This window comes from Phaenicophaeus curvirostris, chromosome 2, assembly GCF_032191515.1.
Source record: "Phaenicophaeus curvirostris isolate KB17595 chromosome 2, BPBGC_Pcur_1.0, whole genome shotgun sequence".
NCBI classification, from domain to species: Eukaryota; Metazoa; Chordata; class Aves; order Cuculiformes; family Cuculidae; genus Phaenicophaeus; species Phaenicophaeus curvirostris.
The window spans coordinates 5,787,788-5,794,160 of NC_091393.1; the positions used below are offsets into that span (position 1 = coordinate 5,787,788).

The 6,373-nt window shown below is 35.6% G+C and overlaps 1 protein-coding gene across 1 annotated transcript in view; it reads right to left on the reverse strand.

Moving 5' to 3' along the window:
• The window catches only part of FHL5 (four and a half LIM domains 5), a 29,419-nt gene extending 26,007 nt beyond the window's left edge, over nt 1-3,412 (reverse strand). The window contains exon 1 of the mRNA XM_069851161.1: nt 3,194-3,412. The gene's annotated coding sequence lies outside the window, so the exon portion shown is untranslated. The remainder of the gene's footprint in view (nt 1-3,193) is intronic.
• Nucleotides 3,413-6,373: the final 2,961 nt, after the last annotated feature.

Here is a 6,373-nt window from a genome sequence, read left to right on the forward strand (position 1 = left end):
TACTGTTCTGGGATTCTGATAAATAGAATTATAACCTAATACTCTGAACTATTTTACAGCTTTCCTGTCAAAGGTCTCAGAACGCCTTTCTAACAACAATGATAAAGAAATCGTAAAACACAATTTGTGAGATACTTGTCTACAGATAAGGCTAATACTTGTCAAAGCAAAGAAATTGATTTTCTCAAGGTCAGAGAGCAAACCTGGAGGAGTGGGAAAGCAGAGAAGCCAGTTCACTACGTCTTTATCATTAAAAGGATGTGCTCCTCAGGCTGTATTCATGGCTCTGGCCTGGGATAGTTGAGAGGACTGTGCGAAGGTTGCCAAGTGGTCAACTTACAGTACTAGAGGTATAAAGTACTTTCAAAATAATTTGAAGCAATAAAATACTCCAGTTGCAAACTCCGCAATTGTCCTTAATGACTCAGAGATTATTACTGATATTCATGTGCAAAATAGTCCAGGTGGAATTGTTCCAGGTTTGTGACAAACCCCTTAAAGGCAGAGTGTTGAAAGAGTTCCTAATTATGAAGGATTTTCCAGCGAATTTGAGCTGTTTACAGACAGTCTCAGATAATATTGCTTTGAACATTTTTTTTCTCTTCAGTGTAACAAAATTGATTTACAGATGAGAATTGAGGCACGGAATAACAGGTCACTCTGGACCAAATTCTGGTTTCTTGTGTGTGTGCTCTGTCAACAGATAAACCACACTGTCACTTGGTCATTCGTCCTTTCAGTTCTGCCACCTATGTATGAAGACATGTTGCAAGAAGATGAATATTTTTCTGAGTTATAAAGCCTCTAAGCTTAAGGCCAGCAACCAACTAGCGCAGCCTGTTCAGATCCATTATTCATAGTAAGTTGAGATGCGCAAGAATTTACCAGTCCTTATACAATTGTTATAGAACAATTTCAAAGGCAATCATGGCAAAGAAGAAAAGTAATATATTAGCATGAATGAAGTAGAATTGAAATAAACAAAAGGGAACAAGAAGAGACAGTAGCTGATGTATACTATATAACACCAGAGAATGGGGGATATTCACAAAAACTAACCTAAGCCTACTGAGGATAATGAACAAAGCACTTTTTATAGTTAGAGGAGAGAGAGATTCCTCTCCAGGGTGATTCCTAGAAGAAATATAATTTAGCCATCGTTACAAAGGCAACCAAAGGAGATTAGTTAGTCTTTATAACAGTCTTGACCCTCGCTGTATCCTTGCTAGGGAATTTTATGTTGTAGGATTTTATTCAATTGTTTTTAATACAACAGTTAAGTGATTTTGGAGTAATGTTTGCAGTAAAGTTTGTATATTTCCATAAAACTGTTCTTTTTTCATCCTTCTTACATTTTACAGGAAAATAAAAATGTATGAAACAGGGAGTTCACAGCCTCCTTTCTCACTAGAGCTGTGTGCTCTGTTCCCAGAAGAAAGAATTACACTACAGGAGCTCAGGTGGACCATCAACAGAATTTCACCATTCCAACTTTCGGACTTGGGGCTTTAGAGATTATATTAGGACAGTTGAACTGGAAATAAATAATTTTATGATCATCCTAGAATTAGACATAAGACATGATCTTACCCTTAAGCAGCAGGGAACTGTGCTGGAAAACTCAGGTGGGTTTTATTTCCCAGGTGATCTAACAGCCTGAACAGCTTGTTTACTCGACAGCAGGGCTGCTTATTTGAACAGGGTTAGAATTTCACTTCTGGGTTTGAGCTTGGCATTTGGAAGCACATTAGTTAAGATTTTGATTTCTTTCTGTCTGTCCATGGTTAGGCAATACTGAAAGTTTTCAACTTTTTTTGTGAAGTAAAACTTGGATGTGAAAAAAATGCAAAAAGCCGGGCTGATTGGTATCTAGCCCACAGAACACGTCTTTCCAAGTCAACCAGAAATATACAGTTCATAAAATATGACTGCCTGCAAATAACCTGGAGATACCATAGGTCACAACTGATCAGAATCTCTTTCAGGCAGCTTTTGATTTAGTTTTGCTGTAATTCTACAAGATGGTTACTATGCCATCTTAAGTCTCTACCAATTACACTATCTTGAAACAAAGTGACTTTTGTGACACTGCAATAAAATAACATGGCAAGACCATCAGCAATGTGCTATAAAGTTATTATATAAAAGCTGTTACAATCTGTTCTGCTAAAATACACTTGAAATGTCAATTTATCACACAAATGGAAGAAAATTATTCACAAAAACAAACAAAGACATCTGAAACTTTTTTCTATATGTAAGAGATTCTGTGCCCAGCTCTAGCTTTTTTGGAAACAGGGACTGTTAAAGAAATAATGTCAAACATTCGTATTATTGAAATGGAAATTACAACTGATAGTTTTGTACAAATTTAACGGTAATCTCATTATCAAAAATCCTGCTGTTGTGAAATTAGGTAGTAGTACAATTAATATAAATATACTTTAATTTAATGAATATTCCCATAACAATACTACTTTTTTAAACCTGCAATATAGGTACACATTGCTAGCACCATTTCATTAAATAGTGGTATACCCTTTCAATACTATTCCCTTTCAAATTCTAAACCAAAATTACAACTTTAAAAATGTGATAGCTAAAAGATAAAGTTTCTTATGGAGAGAGTTTGGAGATGATAGTTGATTTATATAGTAAGTCAAACTATTATTATAAACACCAAAACTGGAAACTGGCTTTACCTATAAAAAGAAGAAAAAAAAAAAAGCAGGAACGAGTCATGTTAGTAATTAAAATTAGTTATGCCAGAAACAAATGACTTATCAGAAAACACACTGTCTAGAAGTCTTGAAAGTTTTCTTGCAAAAGAAAACAGCTATGAAAGCTTGCTAAGAGATAAAAATTGTGATTCAAATGTCATAGCAAACAGCACACATTTTTTTCTGTTGGCTTGTTCTTTGGAGTGAACACAACTAATCCTTAACTCATTACAAATGAAACCCCAAACAATGTTCTCATAAATGAATATGTGAGATGATTAATAAAAGGAAAACAATAGCATTCAAAAATAAAATGTAGAATCCTGCATTTAATTTAATTTAATTAGCAGTTTTCTGTCTGAAGAAAAAAATTCCTACTTACTTGCTCAAAATGTTAAATCAGGTACCTTATATACTACTGAATTTAGATATTATCAGATAAAGGAATGGTGGAAAAGAGCCTCAATACTCACATTCAGTTTTAAGCCTTTTCTCTTGGTAACTTGTACAGCAAAATAAAGAAGAAATAATTACACGTCTTTGCAGAAACAAGAGTTCATCAAGTCCAAAAGAAACAGAACACTTTGCCAGAGCTATTTGAGGGTCCCATCAGAATTTGGCTCGGTGGAGGGAGGCTGAGGGTCAGTTTGTTTCCCTTAGACCTCCTGACATGCGAATAGCTGGCTGCCTCACCACTGAGTCACATCATGCTTTGACATATTGTGTTTACAAATCACAAATACATACCATGTAGGAGATTCTTAAAGGAACTTATTTCAGACTGTCATTATTGTCAAAAGAAAAAAGTCTCTTTTAGAAAAATTAAAGAATCAAACCTCACAAGAAAAAAAGAAAAGCAAAAAGAAAGAAAAAAAGATGGATCATGACTCATCCCCTGATAAATGAGTTTTGTGTACAGGAAAAAGGAGCAGGGAGAAACACTCCTCCAATTTCAGAAGAGATTTTGGTAGACATAGTAGAAAAAAATTTGCTGCTATTCCAGCAGGTGGGAAGGTGTTTATATGGCATTACCATCAGAGCAGCAGCAACAGCCACCTCTAGGTTTTCTCTCAATTTTTCTGAGTTCCTGCATTCTTTGAACCTCAGCCATTTCTCTGGCTTTTTGCTTGGGCAGAACAGGGGCCAGCTAACTTTCACAGTCTATCACATGCATGGTGCACACAGAAGAGCTTGTACTTTGCATGACTCTATGCAGACCTTTAATCAATCACAGCTGAAACTAAGGTCATTGTATCCATTTGAAAATACAGGATAAAGTTAAGCAGACTGAAAAAAAGGATGGTGGATTGTGGTATGAACTACTACTGAACTCCAGGCAGATTTTTCCACAAGCAAGAGTCAACAGATCTGAATCATTTAGTCCATAATGTCAGGTGGGTGGGAGCCGTTTCACATCACAGATAAAGAACTAAGTAAGCTTTCAAATGGCTTAAAAAGTGCTGGACCAGGACTTACTTGTTCCAGAGGTTATCTGTATCTAGGTGGTATCTTGCAAGATACTACATTGGACCGATCATTTGATTATTATTGCTAAGAATTCATCATCTCTATTTGCAGATGACTCGTTTATTAAACCCTCGCAGGCACTTATACCCTAGAACAGATTAAATTCTTTCCTCCTATTGTTATATGAGCTATAAGCTTTATTTATACTAAGCACTTCTACGCTGATTTTTTCAAGCATGCAGTTTTTTGAAGACTGAGGAGAGGACAAATTAGGTCTGAATTTGAGTCCAGAATGAGAATAATAAATACCTTCCTCTTGCCTTTACTTCTGAAAAGAAAAAAAAAAAACAAAAGCAGTTTTTGACTGAGAACCTTTTGAAGCACACAAGATAGGCCAAGACAAAAGAATTATCCAACTGTCAAAGGAGTTAATGACAACTAGAAATTATTCTTACTAAGACGTTCTTTCCGAAAGGCTGAGTAGACACCTTCTTTAGCATATCTGCTTCCTTAAATGTCAAAGGCTGTCCTGAAATTTGTCTAACTGTAAACAGAGCTCATAACTATGTTAACAGGAGATGCTCAGAAAACAGAGTCAAAGTTTTTGCCAAGAGTTGCTAACTGAATACTACTGAAGAAGACAACAAAAACTCTGCAGTTGCTTTTCTATGTTAGATGACATCTCATACAGCTCCCATCTCTCTTCCTGAACTTTCTGAAATAGCAGCTTATTTCATCTGTCCCCCAGACATGACCCATCTTGACCTTGCTTCCTTCTCACATTGAGGATGTGGGAAATTCATAAACCAAATTGTGTTTCTTTTTGAACTTCTCAAGTTGCTCTTCCCATTTAAGACTTTTTTTGTTAATTACAAAAACCCCATAAATGTCATTCCTTAACAATTACAAATGCCAATTTAATAATTAATTTGTTGTTTTCCTGAGAAAACATCTTTGGCATTTACTGAATATGTTATTTGGGTTAGCAGAGAAAGGAATTCTGCTCTCAGAAATATCCTGTTTATCCAAAAAGCTTCAGATAATTCCCATTTCCTATGTTTAAAGTACAATCATAGTTCAAAAAGTATGAGTAGCCCATATTTGGAGGCTCAAAAAGCACTCCAGGGAAAAATCACTACATGCTTTGTTCTTATATTCCTCCCTAGGCATCCACTTTTGGCCCCTGCTGGAGACACAATATTGGGCTACATGGATCTTTGATCTGACCCCGTACACTTCTGTGCCTTCTGCAAGAGTATTAAACTTACTTAAAAATCCCAAAAATCTATCTAGTTTTATAGAAATTTCCATTCTCCTGGCCTGAGGAAAAAAAAAACCACAAAAAAACTAAAGAACCACCACTGTCTGAGTAGCTTACTCATCAGCCTACAAAGAGAACTTAAGTACAGTAGTTTTATATGAACAAGCTGTTAAAACAGATTCACATGGATAACAAATGCTAATGCTGTTACTTAGAAACTTGTGTAATTTTTTTTCCTTAAGAAGCTGTGAAACAAGGGAATTGGAAAGAAGGCTGCAAGTTCTAGCAGAGCAGTAGCTTGCTTATTTCCTGTAGACCTACAACCAACCAGCTACAAAAGTCGTATTTTGTCACTTAAGAAGTAGGAAAGAAATAAAAGGCTATTGCTGAGGAAGGTATTACTCCATCTATGGCTAATGCACCCATTCAAAGTAGCACCAAATGAGGCTACAAGATGCATGTTTATAAATACTTGCATATAGACACATACATGTATATATACATGTTAGCTTTATAAGTCTATAAAAATATAATGATGCTGTTTAAATACCACAGGTGAAAGGCATGAGAAGCTCATAGTAAATACTTCAAGACTGATTTTCCACATCTAAGAGACAACAAAAGTATATGGTAAGGTTTTCCAACCTACACTTCCTTGAATTCTGTAGTAACCAGCAGATCTATCTGAATTTTACTGTTTCCCTTGTATCTACTTCAAATAATGTATTTTTTTCATCATTCTTATAACACTGGCTACAATATAGCAGGTTTAACGTACAGTAAACCTTAGAAGTTCATTGCTATTCCAGCATAAAACAGTCAAACAAAACCACGGGGACATGCAGAATGGCATGTTAAATTAGAGGGCGCACATTATCAATTGCTGTTTCAAACTCCAAGTGGCAAGATGCTCAATCATTGGTTA